The sequence below is a fragment of the Loxodonta africana genome, chromosome X, assembly GCF_030014295.1.
Source record: "Loxodonta africana isolate mLoxAfr1 chromosome X, mLoxAfr1.hap2, whole genome shotgun sequence".
NCBI lineage: Eukaryota > Metazoa > Chordata > Mammalia > Proboscidea > Elephantidae > Loxodonta > Loxodonta africana.
Genome location: NC_087369.1, coordinates 126,995,609 through 127,011,916, shown reverse-complemented (window position 1 = coordinate 127,011,916; position 16,308 = coordinate 126,995,609). Strand labels below are relative to the sequence as shown.

The 16,308-nt window shown below is 39.8% G+C and overlaps 1 pseudogene; it reads left to right on the top strand.

The window, feature by feature from the left end:
- Positions 1-1,188: 1,188 nt before the first annotated feature.
- LOC135228887 (tigger transposable element-derived protein 1-like) lies at positions 1,189-3,240 on the top strand (annotated as a pseudogene).
- The last annotated feature ends 13,068 nt before the right edge of the window (positions 3,241-16,308 follow it).

The window sequence follows — 16,308 nt, the reverse complement described above, 5'->3', positions numbered from 1 at the left end:
AACTACCTCTCAATAAACAATTAGTACACATATTGTTTTATGACTTTGGTTAACAACCCCATGACATGTCAACACTCTCCCTTCTCAACCTGGGGTTCCCTATTACCAGCTTTCCTGTCCCCTCCTGCCTTCTAGTCCTTGCCCCAGGGCTGGTGTGCCCCTTTAGTGTCATTCTGTTTTATGGGCCAATCTTTGGCTGAAGGGTAAACCTCAGGAATGACTTACTGAGCTGAAGGTGTGTCTGGGGGCCATATTCTCAGGGTTTCTCCAGTCTGACATAGATTATCTTAAATGCTTGGAGTGAAAAAGAAAACACACACGCACACACACCTCATAATACTCTTCTGGTCATTGCATATTGGCTCTGAGTAGGGCTCTCCTTTAATGCTTAGCCAGGCCACCTGCAACTCTGCCTCAGCCTTTCGCTCCTGCTTATTTGGAGCCCAAAGATCAGCCAGAGGTACAAGCCTATGGTCTTCTCAGGTGTTTTCTGAGCACGCTTCCAGTCCTGGGCATGTACGTGGCCCTCCAGATTCCACAGAGTATGTGTAAGTGCTTCAGAGTCCTTAATCCCCTGTGTATCTTCCTCTCTAGTCTCCTATTTCCCAGGCTTTTTGGCCTGTCTTCTGCTTACCCTAACCACCATCCCTTGCGCCACGTGGCTGTGGGTAGTACATGCCTTTAAATACTTTTAACCAACACTGCCTAGGTGGCTCCTTCCGCCCTGAGGGAGTTCGGGAGGAGGGAATGTGGAGACAAAACAAAGGCAAGCCTCCAATCTGATTTTTCACTTTATTGCACTTCGCAGATATTGTGCTTTTTACAAATTGAAAGTTAGTGACAACCCTGCATCAAGCAAGTCTATCGGCGCCATTTTTTTCCAACAGCATGTGCTCACTTTCTGTCTCTGTGTCACATTTTGGTAATTCTCGTACTATTTCATACCTTTTCATTATTATCACATCTGTTATGGTACTCTGTGATCAGTGATCCTTGATATTACCATTGTAATTATTTTGGGGTGCCACAAACCACACCCATAAAAGACAGTGAGCTTAATCGATAAATGTTATGTGTGTCCTGACTGCTCCATTGACCGGCTATTCCCCCATCTCTCTCCCTCTCCTCAAACTTCCCTATTCCCTGAGACAAAACAATATTGAAATTAAGCCAGTTAATAACCCTACAATGGCCTCTAAATGTTCAAGTGAGAGGAAGAGTCACACTTCTCTCAATTTAAATCAAAAGCTAGGAACGATTAAGCTTAGGAGGAAGGCATGTCAAAACCTGAGATAGGCTGAAAGCTAGGCCTCTTGTGCCAAGCACTTAGCCAAGTTGTGAATGCAAAGGAAAAGTTCTTGAAGGAAATGAAAAGTGCTACTCCAGTGAACACACAAATGATAACAAAGTGAAACAGCCCTATTGCTGATGAGGAGAAAGTTTTAGTGGTCTGGATAGAAGATCAAACCAGCCACAACATTCCCTCATGCCAAAGCCTAATCCAGAGCAAAGCCCTAGCTCTCTTCAATTCTATGAAGGCCAAGAGAGGTGAAGAAGCTGCAGAAGAAAAGTTTGAAGCTAGGGGAGGTTGATTCAAGAGGTTTAAGGAAAGAAGCAGTCTCCATAACATAAAAGTGCAAATGAAGCAACAAGTGCTGATGTAGAAGCTGCAGAAAGTTATCCAGAAGATCTAGTTAAGATAGTCGATGAAGGTGACTACACTAAACAACAGATTTTCAATGTAGACGAAACGGCCTTATATTCAAAGAAGATGCCATCTAGGACTTTCAAAGCTAGAGAGAAGTCAATGTCTGGCTTCAAAGCTTCAAAGGACAGGCTGACTGTCTTGTTAGGGGCTAATGCAGCTGGTGACTTTAAGTTGAAGCCAATGCTCATTTACCATTCCAAAAATTCTAGAGCCCTTAAGAATTATGCTAAATCTACTCTGCCTGTGCTCTATAAATGGAACAACAAAGCCTGGATGACAGCACATCTGTTTACGACATGGTTTACTGATTATTTAAGCTCACTGCTGAGACCTACTGCTGAGGAAAAAAAAGATTCCTTTCAAAATATTACTGCTCATTGACAATGCACCTGGTCACCCAAGAGCTCTGATGGAGACGTACAAGATTAATGTTGTTTTCATGCCTGTTAACACAACATCCATTCTGCAGCCCATGAATCAAGGAGGAATTTCAGCTTATAAGTCTTATTATTTAAGAAATACATTTTGTAAGGCTATAGCTGCCACACTTAGTGATTCCTTTGATGGATTGGGCAAAGTAAATTGAAAACCTTCTGGAAAGAATTCGCCATTCTAGGTGCCGTTAAGAACATTTGTGATTCATGGTAAAAACAACAACAACAAAAAAAAACAAACCCAGTGCCGTCGAGTCGATTCCGACTCATAGCGACCCTATAGGACAGGGCAGAACTACCCCATAGAGTTTCCAAGGAGCGCCTGGCAGATTCCACCTGCCGGCCCTTTAGTTAGCAGCCTTAGCACTTAACACTACACCACCAGGGTTTCATGGCAGGAGGTCAAAATATCAACATTGACAGGAGTTTGGAAGAAGTTGATTCCAACCCTCATGAATGACTTTGAGGGGTTTAGTGGAGGAAGTAACTGAAAATGTGGTGGAAATAGCAAGAGAACTAGAAGTGGAAGTGGACCCTGAAGACGTGACTGAATTGCTACAATTTCATGATAGAACTTTAACGGATGAGGAGATGCTTCTTATAGATGAGCAAGGAAAGTGGTTTCTTGTGATGGAATCTACTCCTGGTGAAGATGCTGTGAAAATTGTTGAAATGACAACAAAGGATTTAGTATATATTACATAAATTTATCTGATAAAGCAGCAGCAAGGTTTGAGAGGATTGACTCCAATTTTGAAAGAAGTTCTGTAGGTAAAATACTATCAAACAGCATCTCATGCCACAGAGAAATCTTTTGTGAAAGGAAGAGTCAATCAATACAGCAAACTTCATTGTTGTCTTATTTTAAGAAATTGCCACAGCCACCCCAACCTTCAGCAACCACCATCCTGATCAGTCAGCAGCCATCCACATCAAGGAAAGACCTTCCACCAAGAAAAAGATTACAACTTGCTGAAGGCTCAGATGGTGCCTAGCATTTTTTAGCAATAAAGTATTTCTCAATTAAGGTATGTACATTCATTGCTTTTGTAGACATAATGCTATTGCACACTTAATAGACTACAGTATAGTATAAACAACTTTTATATGAACTGGGAAACCAGAAAAATTTGTGTGACTTGCTTTATTGTGATAGTCACTTTATTTTGGTGGTCTGGAACCAAACCTGCAATATCTCCAAGGTATGCCTTTGCAGCCTGGAAAACCCTATGGAGCAGTTCTACTCCATCACAAGGGGTCGCTATGAGTTGAAAATCGACTCAATGGCTCCTAACAAAAGCAACAGCAAAGCCCAGATGAATTGAAAAACCAAAAACCAAACCCATTGCCATCAAGTCAATTTTGACTTGTAGCGACCCTGTAGAACAGAGTAGAACTGCTTCATATGGTTTCCAAGGAGCACCTGGTGGATTCTAACTGCCAACCTTTTGGTTAGCGGCCGTAGCTTTAAACCACTGTGCCACCAGGGTTTCCCCAGATGAATTAGATGTGCAGAAAACAAGGCTGTATAATTATCTGACAATGCCACCAGAGGGCACAAGTTTGGAAATTTTATGATGACCTTTTCCTATTTCTGCAAAAACTTGCTGTAGCTGGGAGAACCGACTGTGTGTTGCATTACCAGGAATGGATATGGGCTGGTCTCATAGTTGGGAGACCTGAGCTTGCCACTGACTTGCTATGTGACACGTACACCAGTGACCATCCTTTATGTGAGGTGTGGCCTTTCCTATTCAAATGACGTAGTGGGTTCCAGGTGGTTAGAAAGATCTCATGGGTTCAGGAATGATATTTATGACTCGCCTCTGAAACCTCAGTGCTGAGTGTGGTGCCTTTCACACAGTAGCTCAGTCTATGTTTACTTGAGAAGAAACAATGTCACAGAATAATCACCCTTTATCTAGTCACTGCCTTGTTAAAATCCCCCAATGGCTCCCAACACTCTCAGGGTAAAGTCTGAACATCCAAGTCTCACCATGGACAGCTTCTAGGATTAACCCAAAGTATGCCCTTTGCCTCCACCACTGAGCACAAACTTAACACATGCACATCCTAAATGTAGTCCTGAAGTATTTGGAACAAGATGTTTTGCATCATACCCTACATATGGTAAATAATCAGCAGGAGTAGCTGCTGCTGCTATTGTTCTTACAACTTCTACTAGGGTTAGAAGGTGGCAGAGCCAAGATTGAACTCAGATCTCTGACTGAGTCCAGTGCTCTTTTCTCACACAGGTTTTTTGCACATTGTTGGTACGCAGTTAATGATGTATGAATGGAATTTTGATTCCACCCTCCTTGGCATCTTTTGCATCCTCTTTTGGAGTGATGTGACCCAGGGCATAATACAGGGGATTTTAGGGACCATGGGATAGAATGGTTTTCCCACTAAGCAGACATATATGTATACAGCATTAGAAGTCTAGAGTTAGAAGCTACCTTTGATTCATCTCCTCCAAGCCAATGGATAAATAATTTCTACAAAAGGAAGAAAAGCAATCTACTTTTGAAAATTCATCAATGAAAACCTTATGGATAACAACAGAACATTGTCTGATATAACGCTGGAAGATGAGACTCTCAAGTTGGAAGACACTCAAAATATGGCTGGGGAAGAGCTTCCTCCTCAAAGTAGAGCTGACTTTAATGACATGGATGGAGTAAAGCCTTTGGGAAATTCATTTGCTGCTATGGCAGTACTCAAAATAAGAAGTAACTGCTTCAAACATCCATTAGTAATTAGAAGATGGGATATAAGAAGTATGAATCAAGGAAAATTGGAAGTTATCAAAAATGAAAGGGAACACTTGAAGATCAATATCCTGGGTGTTAGTGAGCTGAAATGGGCTGGTATTAGCCATTTTGAGTCCAAAAATCATATGCTGTACTATACCGGGAATGACAAATTAAACAGGAATGCACTACATTCTGAAACCCTGGTGGCGTGATGGTTAAGTGCTATGGCTGCTAACCAAAGGGTCAGCAGTTTGAATCTGCCAGGCGCTCCTTGGAAACTCTATGGAGCAGTTCTACTCTGTCCTATAGGGTCGCTATGAGTCGGAATAGACTCCACGGCACTGGGTTTGGTTTGGCACTGCATTCATCATTAAAAAGAACCTTTCAAAATCTGTCCTGAAATACAATGCTGTCAGTGATAGGTTAATATCTACATGCCTACAAAGAAGACCAGTTAATGCCACCGTTATTCAAATTTATGCACCAAGCATGAGTGGCAAAGATGAAGAAACTAAAGATTTTTATGAACTGTTGCAATCTGAAATTGAGTGCGAAATCAAGATGCATTAATTATTGATGATTGGAATATGAAAGCTGGAAATAAAGAAGGATCGTAGTTGGAAAATATGGCCTTGATAGAAACAACACTGGAGATCACATGATAGAATTCTGCAAGACCAACAACTTATTCATTGTAAATACTTTTTTCAACAACACAGTCGATGACTATCCCCTTGGACCTTGACTGATAGATTACACAGGAATCAAATCGATTACAACTGCGGAAAGAGATGATGGAGAAGCTCAATATCATCAGTCAAGACAAAGCCAGGGGCTTACTGTGGAACAAACAGATCATCAATTGCTCATGTGCAAGTTCAAATGAAGCTGAAGAAAACTAAAGCAAGTACACAAGAACCAAAGTGCAACCATAAATGCATCACTCCAGAATTTAGAAACCATCTCAAGAATAGATTTGACACACTGAACACTAATGACTGCAGACCAGAAAAAGGTCATTAAAAAACAGGAAAGAAGGAAAAGACCAAAATGGATTTCAGAAGAGAGTCTGAAATTTGCTCTTAAATGCAGAGTAGCTAAAGGAAATGATGAAGTAAAAGAGCTGAGCAGAAGATTTCAAAGGATGGCTCGAGAAGACAAAGTATTGTATAGAATGTACAAAGATCTGGAGTTAGAAAACTAAAAGGGAAACACATGATCAGCACTTCCCAAGCTGAAAGAACTGAAGAGAAAATTCAAACCTCAAGTACTGAAGGTTACTAGGGGAAAAAAATTCAATGACACAGAAATAACAAGAATAGACAAATGTATAGAGAACATTTATTAGTGGTGACCAGGGTGGGAAGGAAACCTTGGTGGCATAGTGGTTAAGAGCTACAGCTGCTAACCAAAAAGGTCGGCAGTTCGAATCCACCAGGCACTGCTTGGAAACCCTATGGTGCAGTTCTATTCTGCCCTATAGTAGGGTCGCTATGAGTGGGAATCGACTCTACAGCAACAGGTTTTTTTTTTTTAGGGCTGGGAGGGACTAGGAAAGGAGGAATCATTTTTTAGGAAGCAGTGAATTTCTGTTTATGGTGATGGGAAATTTGGCAATGATTATGGGTTATGGTTGCACAGAATGATTAAAGTAATTGGTATCACTAAGTTGTACACCTGGAAATTACTGAATTGGCAAATATTGTGTTACAAGCATTTTTACAAGAATAAAGAAATATTTAAAGAAGATGGAAGGAATATAGACAGTCACTGTACCCAAAATAATTGGTCAATATTCAACCATTTCAGGAGGTAGCATATGATCAAGAATTGCTGGTGCTGAAGGGAGAAGTTCAAGTTGCACTGATGACAGCGGTGAAAAACAAACCTCCAGGAAATGATAGAAAACAAGTTGAGGTCCCTCAACAAACAAATGCAATGCTGGAAGCGCTCACTCATCTATGTCAAGGAATTTAGAAGACAACTACCTAGCTAACTGACTGGAGGAGATGCATATTTGTGCCAATTCTGAAGAAAGGCAATCAAATGGAATGCCCAAATTATCAAGCAATATCATTAATATTACATGTTAGAAAAAATTTTCTGAAAATAATGAAAAAACGATTGCAGCCATACATAGAAAGGGAACTCCCAGAAGTTCAAGCCAGATTCAGAAGAGGATGCAAAATGAGAGATAACATTGCTGATGTCAGATGGATCTTGGCCAAAATCAGAAAATACCAGAAAGATGTTTACCTGTGTTTTTGTCGACTATGTGAAAGTATTAAACCGTGTAGATTGTAATAAATTATAGATAACATTATGAAGAATGGAAATTACAGAACACTTAATTGTGCTCATGTGGAATCTGTATATGGCCACCGTCATTGGGGATTTCACAGATGACCACTTTATTCTGTTGCCTTCCACTCTTCCAGGCTCAGAGCATCTTACACCATATCTTTGTGGTCCCTCTCTAATAATTTAAAAATAACGTGCATTGGTGTAAGAATAATAGTGTTAAGATGCCTTACAATTTACAAATGACTGTTTAGATGATACTGATATTAAGAAATATCTAAAATGCAGACAGTTACATTTTGTGTTTGGAAATAATCCTCTGGCATCCATGCATTGCAGAAATGCATGGATTTTAGGTATTAACCTTATAAATGGCTCCATAAACTACCACCCTTCCATTAAAATTACACATATTTCATGAAAAAAAAATTTAAGCAAAGGAAGTACAGACGTTCTCTTATCTCAAATATTATAATTTTTTCTTAAAAATGCCAAATAAATTTAAAAAACACACAATCCAAAATTCTAGTCTACAAAGAATAATGTATGCAGAAGAAGAATTCCTATCTCTCAGAAAGGCTTCCTCTGATTCAAATAAAAAATGTAATTCAATTTCCTTAAATTCAATTTCTCACAGCTTTTCATAATGTCACTATTATATATGAAAGAGAGTCCATGGCATTATTTCTGTTGCCTTGGCAAGCCACTTATACTCCCTGAATCCATTACATGTGTCATCAGTTTGTCAGGGGTGAGAGGCCTCCACCCAGCCCTTAGTGAGCACACCATCAAACATTTGCTATTATTTTATTAATCACGATGGATATTATTATGTGTTTCTGACTCAGAGAGTGTTTCATCCAGCTAAGCTCCCCCAATGATTCTCTCACCTCATCTTTTATTGATTACTTTCCTTGCAAAATGCTACTGTTCCTCTATCTGGTTTTCTTGATACTTGGGCTTCATGCTACAACTAATTGTATACCAACTAATAGCTCTGAAGGCAAAGTAACCACCTGCCATTCCCCCCAACAAAATGCCACTCTCTATAAGATGTCTTCCTAAAATACTGACTTTACATTCAACCAGAGCTTCACTGTGGAAATCCTAGATAAGAACACTTTCTTTTTCCCTGTGAGCATTTCTGCAACTATGACCCAGCTATCCCTTGGGACCTGCTCCAGTGTGCAAAGTCAGATCATTGAGGGCTTGGGGTTTAACCTTACAGTTACAAATATGGTAGATATAAATCCAGTTATATCAATAATCACTTTATATGTGAATGGTCTACATACACAAATTAAAAGACAGAGACTATAAGTGTATAAGTTGTCTATAATAAATCCACTTTAAATATAACACAAAGAGATGAAAAGTGAAAGGATGGAGAATGATATACCACAGTAACTCCAACCAAAAGTAAGCTAAAAAAAATTTTTTTTTAAAGTAAGCTAGATTAGCTATATTAATTTCAAACAAAGCAGACTTCAGAGCAAGAAAAATTATCAAGGACAAAGAAGGTCACTACATAATGATAAAGGGGTAAATTCTAAATGAAGACATAGCAGTCCTTAATGTGTATGTGCCTAACAGTCGAGTGTCAAAATATATGAAGCAAAAACTGACAGAACTGCAAAAAGAAAGAGAAGAATTCAGAGAGGCAGTCCAAGATGGTGTAGTAGTCAGACGTTTCATAACATCTGTCTCACAACAAACACCTGAGAAAACAAGTGAATCAGATAGCGATGACAGCTTTGGAAACCTGTGCATCAAAGGCAAGGCTGAAGAATCAGACTGAGTGCCAAGTGGAAGTAGAGACAGTATAAAAACAGTGGACACGGAAAATTATGGATCACTGATGCCCTGTTAGCCAAACATGCATAGCACGGCCATATGGATACAAAGCAAGCAGTGTTCCCAGCCAAAATTCCCATCACCTGGTGCAACCAAGCAAGAGTGACTCGGCACTCACGTCCAGAGCCAGGCAGGAGTGCTTCCTATGCTGTGAAAGTCAAGTACACATACTCCACCCACTATGCCCACCCCAACCCCCTGTGCTGGAGGCCCAAGGGCCTGTGGGGTCCCCCCACCATCCTCACCTATCCCCCTTCCCTACACATGATTGCAGTCCGGTGGCATTCACCACTGCCTCACCCCCTAAGCCAGGAGCCCATGGACTGGAGGTGCACACTCCTTTGCTCAGCCACTTGCACTGTGGGCCCATGCACCTACAGCACCTCCTACTCCTTTCAGCCACCTGTGCTGGGTGCCTGAGGGCCAGCAGTGCATCCCACTCCCTCCAGCCACCCGTCCTGAGGGCCTGAGGGCTGATGGTGCCTCCTACTCCCTCTGGCCACCTGCGTCAGGGGCCTGAAGGCCGGCGGTGCCTCCAACTCCTCTGGCCACCTGAAATGGGGCCCTGAGGGCTGGTGGTGCCTCTCACTCCCTCCAGCCACCTGTGCCAGAGACCTGAGGACCAGCAGTGCCTCCTATTCCCTATAGCCACCTACAGTGGGGATCAGAGAACTGGTTGCATAACCTCCCCTGCAATGTGCTCTAGTGAATAGGGGCATGCCACTTTCCCACCAGGCATCCAAGGACAGGTGGCATCCCCCCTGCCATGGCCCTGCATCACCCCTCCCTTGCAACTGGAGGCTTGTGCCCACTTTGAACACCCCCATGCATCCCTGCCTCCCTGGGCCCATTGGTGAGAGCTTCTGTACCACTCAGCTGGTGACCAATGATCTGCACACCTTTGCTCGACCACCCAGCAATCGTCAGGGTGCACACACAACACCCAACCCGGTAACTTGGGAGAACACTTCCTGCACCCATGGCCAGGTGACCAGCTGGACAAATACATCACCTCACCAGAAACACCAGCTACATCCTCAGCAGCCTCACAAGACTGGTGAAAAGAGACCCAGTCATTGCCCTACCCACCCAGAGACAAGAGGTGAGAACTTCAATGAGGCCAGATTAGCAACCAGAGTAGCACACAAGCCCAGCCTACTTGAATGTATTAGAACAAAACAAAAATTCAGGATGCAGCAAAGAAATACACAATAAATAAAAAAATAATAACTTCTTGATGCCTCGGAGACAGCAGACAATATCAAATCACATAAAGAAGCAGGATAAAATGTCTCCAGCAAGTGACCAAAATAAAGAACCAGAACACCTTCTGGAGGAAGAAATATCAATGCAACTACCTGATAAAAATTCAAAAGGCTAATATACAGGGGTCTCCAAGAGATCAAGAAGGAGATCAGGGAAAACACAGACAAAACCAAGGAAAACATAGATAAAATCAAGAAAAATACAGACAAAGCAATAGAAGTATTCAGGAAAACAATACAAGAACAAAACAACAAAATAGACAATTAAAAACCATACCAAAACAGCAACTAGAAATCCAAAAGATAAACAGCAAAATTTCAGAAACGGACAATTCAACAGAAGGTTTAAGGAGCAAATTTGAAAAAAATGAAAGACAGAACCAACAAATTTGAAGACAAATCCCCTGATACCAATTTGAGGGAAAACTAGAAAAAAGAATGAAGAAAGCCCAAAAATTATGTGGGACAATATCAAGAGAAAAATTTGCATGTGGTTGGTGTTCCAGACCAGGGAGAGGCAATGGAAAACACAGAATTGTCAGAGATTTGCTGGCAGAAAACTCCTCTAACATCATGAAAGGTGAGAAGATATCCATCCAAGAATCTCAACAAACTCCATACAGGATAGACTCCAAAGAAGTGACCAAGACATATTATAATCAAACTTTGCAAAAAACAAAGACAAAGAAAGAATCCTGAGAGCATCTTGGGAAAAACAAAAGTTACCTACGAAGGGGAACCAATAAGACAAAGCTCTGATTACTTGGCAGAAACCAAGCAGGCTAGAAGGCAGTGGGATGACATATATAAAACCTTGAATGAAAAAAAATTACGAACCATGAATTATATATCCAGCAAAACTGTCCCTCAAATATGATGGTGAAATTAGGACATTTCCAGAAATTAAATGGAAATTAAAGGAATTTGTAAAATCCAGACCAAACTTATAAGAAATATTAAAGGCAGTCCTTCGGATAGAGAAACTACAACATCAGACAACAACCTGAGATTAGGAAGAAGGGAAGCCCCAGCCAATACCAACAAAAACAGAAAACAAATAAAACAAGACAAGAACAAAGCTAAAGGACTGAAAACAGGGAATTCAGAAATGTCAATCGGTAAATGACAACAGCAACAAAACAAAAAAGAGTGAATAAATGGTTTGGTTATAGAACTTTCATATACATGGGACATCAAGGTGATATCAAGAAATAAAAGACTGGTTTAAACTCAGGAAGTTAAAGATAAATTTCAAGCTAACCACAAAGAAAGTTAACAAACCAATTCATCAAAATAAAAAAAGAAGAAAAACACAAAGACTCAAGCACAAAATCAACAATGGAAGAAATGAAAAGGAAATCCACAACCAAAAAGAACTCAGCATAGAAAATTAAAATGGAACAAAGAAACTGTCAACATCACAAAAAAAGTACAACAAAACGACAGCAGTAAACTCATAATTATTGATAAGCACACTGAATGTAAATGGACTAAATGCACCAGTAAAGAGACAGAGAGTAGCAGAATGGATTAAAAACAAACAAACAAAAAAGACCCATCAATATGCTGTCTGCAAGAGACACACCTTGGACACGAAGACAAAAAAAACTAAAACTCAAAGGATGGAAAAAATATATCAAGCAAACAATAACCAAAAAAGTGCAGGAGTGGCAATATTAATCTTTGATAAAATAGACTTGAAGGCAAAATCCACCATAAAAGATAAAGAAGGACACTATATAATGATTAAAGGGTCAATCCACCAGGAGGACATAACTATAACAAATATATACACACCCAATGACAGGGCTCCAAAATACACAAAACAAACTCTAACAGCATTGAAAAGAGAAATACAGAGTTCCACAATAATAGTAGAAGACTTCAACACACCACTTTCAGGGAAGGATGGAACATCTAGAAAGAAACTCACCAAAGATACAGAAGGTCTAAATGCCACAATCAACCAACTCGATTTCATAGACTTATACAGAACACTTCAACCAACAGCAGCAAAGTATACATTCTTTTTCAATGCACATGGAACATTCTCCAGACGAGACCAAATTTTAGGCCACAAGGCAAGCCTTAACGAAGCCCAAAACATCAAAACAACACAAAACATTTTCTCTGATCAAAATGCCATAAATGTAGAGATCAATAACAAGAATAGCAAGGAAAAAAAAAATCAAACACATGGAAATAGAATAACACCTTGCATAAAAACCACTGAGTAATAGAAGAAATCAAAGATGGAATAAAAAGAATTCCCAGAATCAAAAGAGAATAAGGACACATCTTACCCAAACTTTGGGATGCAGCAAATGCAGTACTCAGAGGTCAATTTATAGCAATAAACAAGCACATCTAAAAAAGAAGAAAGGGCCAAAATCAAAATATTAACTCTACAATTCAAACTAATAGAAAGAGAACAGCAAAAGAAGCCCACAATCACCAGAAGAAAGGAAACAATAAAGATTAGGGCAGAAATACATGAAATAGAATACAGAAAAAAATCAACAAGACCAGAAGTAATTTCTTTGAAAAGATCAATAAAATTGAAAAACCATCAGTCAAACTGATAAAAGAAAACCAGGAGAGGAAGCAAATAACCTGAATAAGAAATGAGATGGGGAACATTACAACAGAACCAACTGAAATTAAAAGGATCATAACAGAATGCTATGAAAAATTGTACTCCAACAAATTTGAAAATTTAGAGGAAATGGACAAATTTCTAGAAACACACTACCTACATACACTAACACAAACTGAGGTAGAAAAACTAACAGACCCATAACAAAATAAGAGCCTGAAAAGGTAAAAACAAAACAAAACAAAAAAAACTCCCCCCCCCCGAAAAAAGCCCTGGCCCACATGGCTTCACTGGAGAACTCTACCAAATATTTAGAGAAGAGCTCACACCAATACTACTCAAACTATTTCAGAGTATAGACAAGGAGGAATACTGAATTCATTCTATGAAGTCAACATAACTTTGATACAAAAGTCAGACAAAAACACCACAGAAAAAGAAATTTACAGACCTATATCCCTCATGAATATGGACGCAAAAATTCCCAACAAAATTCTAGCCAATAGAATTCAACAGCATATTAAAAAAATAATACAGGATGACCAAGTGGGATTCGTATCAGGTGTCTTAAGCTGAGTTCTTTAGAGAAGCAAAAGCAGAGAAGTGTCTATATATACACACACGTACATACACACATATATACACATACATATGTATTATAGATAGATAGATAGATAGATAGATAGATAGATAGATAGATAGATAGATAGATAGATAGATAGATAGATAGATAGATAGATAGATAGATGCTTCACTGCTTTTGCTTCTCTAGAAGCTTCTCTTAACCACTGTTCCACCAGGGCTTCTGGTGTACATGTATGTATACAGGAGCCCTGATGGTGCAGTGGTTAAGAGCTTTGGTGAGCTATGGCTGCTAATCAAAATGGTCAGCAGTTTATATTCACCAGCCACTCCTTGGAAACACTATGAGGCAGTTCTACTCTGTCCTGTAGGGCCACTATGAGTCAGAATTGATTCAAGGGCAAAAGGTTTGTTTTTTTTGTTTATAAGTACATATATATAAAAAACCTGTGTTTTATTGACTATGCAAAGACATTCGACTGTGTGGATCATAACAAATTATGGATAACATTGCCAATAATGGGAATTCCAGAACACTTAATTGTGCTCATGAGGAACCTGTACATAGGTCAAGAGACAGTCATTTGAATGGAACAAGGGAATACTGCGTGGTTTGAAGTCAGGAAAGGTGTGTGTCAGGGTTGTATCATCTCACCATACTTACTCAATCTGTATGCTGAGAAAATAATCTGAAAAGCTGGACTATATGAAGAACGGGACATCAGGACTGGAGGAAGGCTCATTAACAACTTGTGGTATGCAGATGACACAACCTTGCTTGTTGAAAGTGAAAGTGAAGCACTTACTGATGAAGGTCAAAGACCACAGCCCTCAGTATAGATTACAACTCAACATAAAAAAAATTCCTCACAACTGGACCAATAAGCAACATCATGATAAACGGAGAAAAGATTGAAGTTGTCAAGGATTTCATTTTACTTGGATCCACAATCAACACCCATAGAAGCAGCAGTCAAGGAATCAAAAGATGCATTGGATTGCACAAATCTGCTTCAAAAGACCTCTTTAAAGTGTTGAAAAGAAAGATGTTACCTTGAAGACTAAGGTGCGCCTGACCCAAGTCATGGTGTTTTCAATTGCCTCATATGCATATGAAAGCTGGACAATGAATAAGGAAGACCGAAGAAGAACTGACGCCTTTGAATTGTGGTGGTGGTGAAGAATATTGAATATACCATGGACTGCCAAAAGAATGAATAAAACTGTCTTGGAAGAAGTACAACTAGAATGCTCCTTAGAAACAAGGTTGGTGAGACTCTGTCTCACATACTTTGGACATGTTATCAGGAGGGATCAGTCCCTGGTGAAGAACATCATGCTTGGTAAAGTAGAGGGCCAGCGAAAAAGAGGAAGACTCTTAACGACATGAACTGACACAGTGGCTGCAACAATGCGCTCAAGCATAACAATTGTGAGGATGGCACAGGACTGGGCAGTGTTTTCTTCTGTTGTACATACGGTTGCTGTAAGTTGGAACCAACTCAATGGCACCTGACAACAGCAACAACATAGAGACACAGAGACAAAGAGAGAGATTTATAACAAGGAAATGGCTCACACAGTTGTAGAGGCTGGAAAGTCCCAAGTCCGTGGGTCAAGCTGGAAGCTTCTCCTGACTCACGTAGCTGCAGAGGCTGGTGAACCCAAGATCGGCAGGTCAGACAACTGGCTTACAGACTGCAGAGGCTGATGAATTACAAGATCAGCAGGTAAGCTGCTAGCTCAAGTTCCAAGAACCAGAGGTCAGATGAACAGGAGCCAGCTGCAAAAATAAGAGTGAGAAAAAGCCTACAATCTTTGCCAGAAAGTCCACCTTCATTGAATGCAGGCCATACTCCCAAGGAAAATACTTTTTAACTGATTGGCTACTCACAGCAGATCCCATCATGGAGGTGATTACATCATTATACGACTACCAAACTACATCATAACTGCCAAACCACTGAGATTCATGGGCCAGTGTAGTGGACACACAACCTTAACAATCATACCAGGTATGCAAGGAATGGAAACGCTGATGGCGTAGTGGTTAAGTGTTACAGCTGCTAACCAAGAGGTCAGCAGTTCAAATCTGCCAGGGGCTCCTTGGAAACTCTATTGAGTAGTTTTACTCTGTCCTGTAGGGTCACTATGAGTCGGAATCAACTACACAGCAGTGGTTTTGGTTTATGCAAGGAATAGTTCAACATTAGAAAATCAATCAATGTAATCCACTACATAAATAAAACAAAAGAAAAGAATCACATGATCATTTCGATCAACACTGAAAAGGCATTTGATAAATTCCAACAACCATTCCTGATAAAAACTCTCAGCAAAATAAGAATAGAAGGGAAATTTCTCAACATAATAAAGGACGTTTATACAAAACCAACAGCCAACATTATTTTCAATGCAGAGACACTGAAAACATTCTCCTTGAAAACAAGAACCAGACAAGGATGACCTTTATCACCACTCTTATTCAGCATTGTACTGGAAGTCCTAGCTGGAGCAACAAGGCAAGAAAAAGAAACAAAGCGTATCCAAATTGGTAAAGAAGAAGTAAAACTATCACTATTCACAGATGCTATGATCCTATGCATAGAAAACCCCAAAGATTCCACAAGAAAGCTACTGGAACTAATAGAAGGAATTAGCAAAGTAGCAGGAAACAAGATCAGCATACAAAAATCAGTTGGATTCCTCTATACCAACAAAGAGAACTTCAAAAAGGAAATCAGGAAAATGATAACATTTACAGTAGCCTCCGAAATGATAAAATTAAAAAAAAATTTTTTTTTTTTTTTTT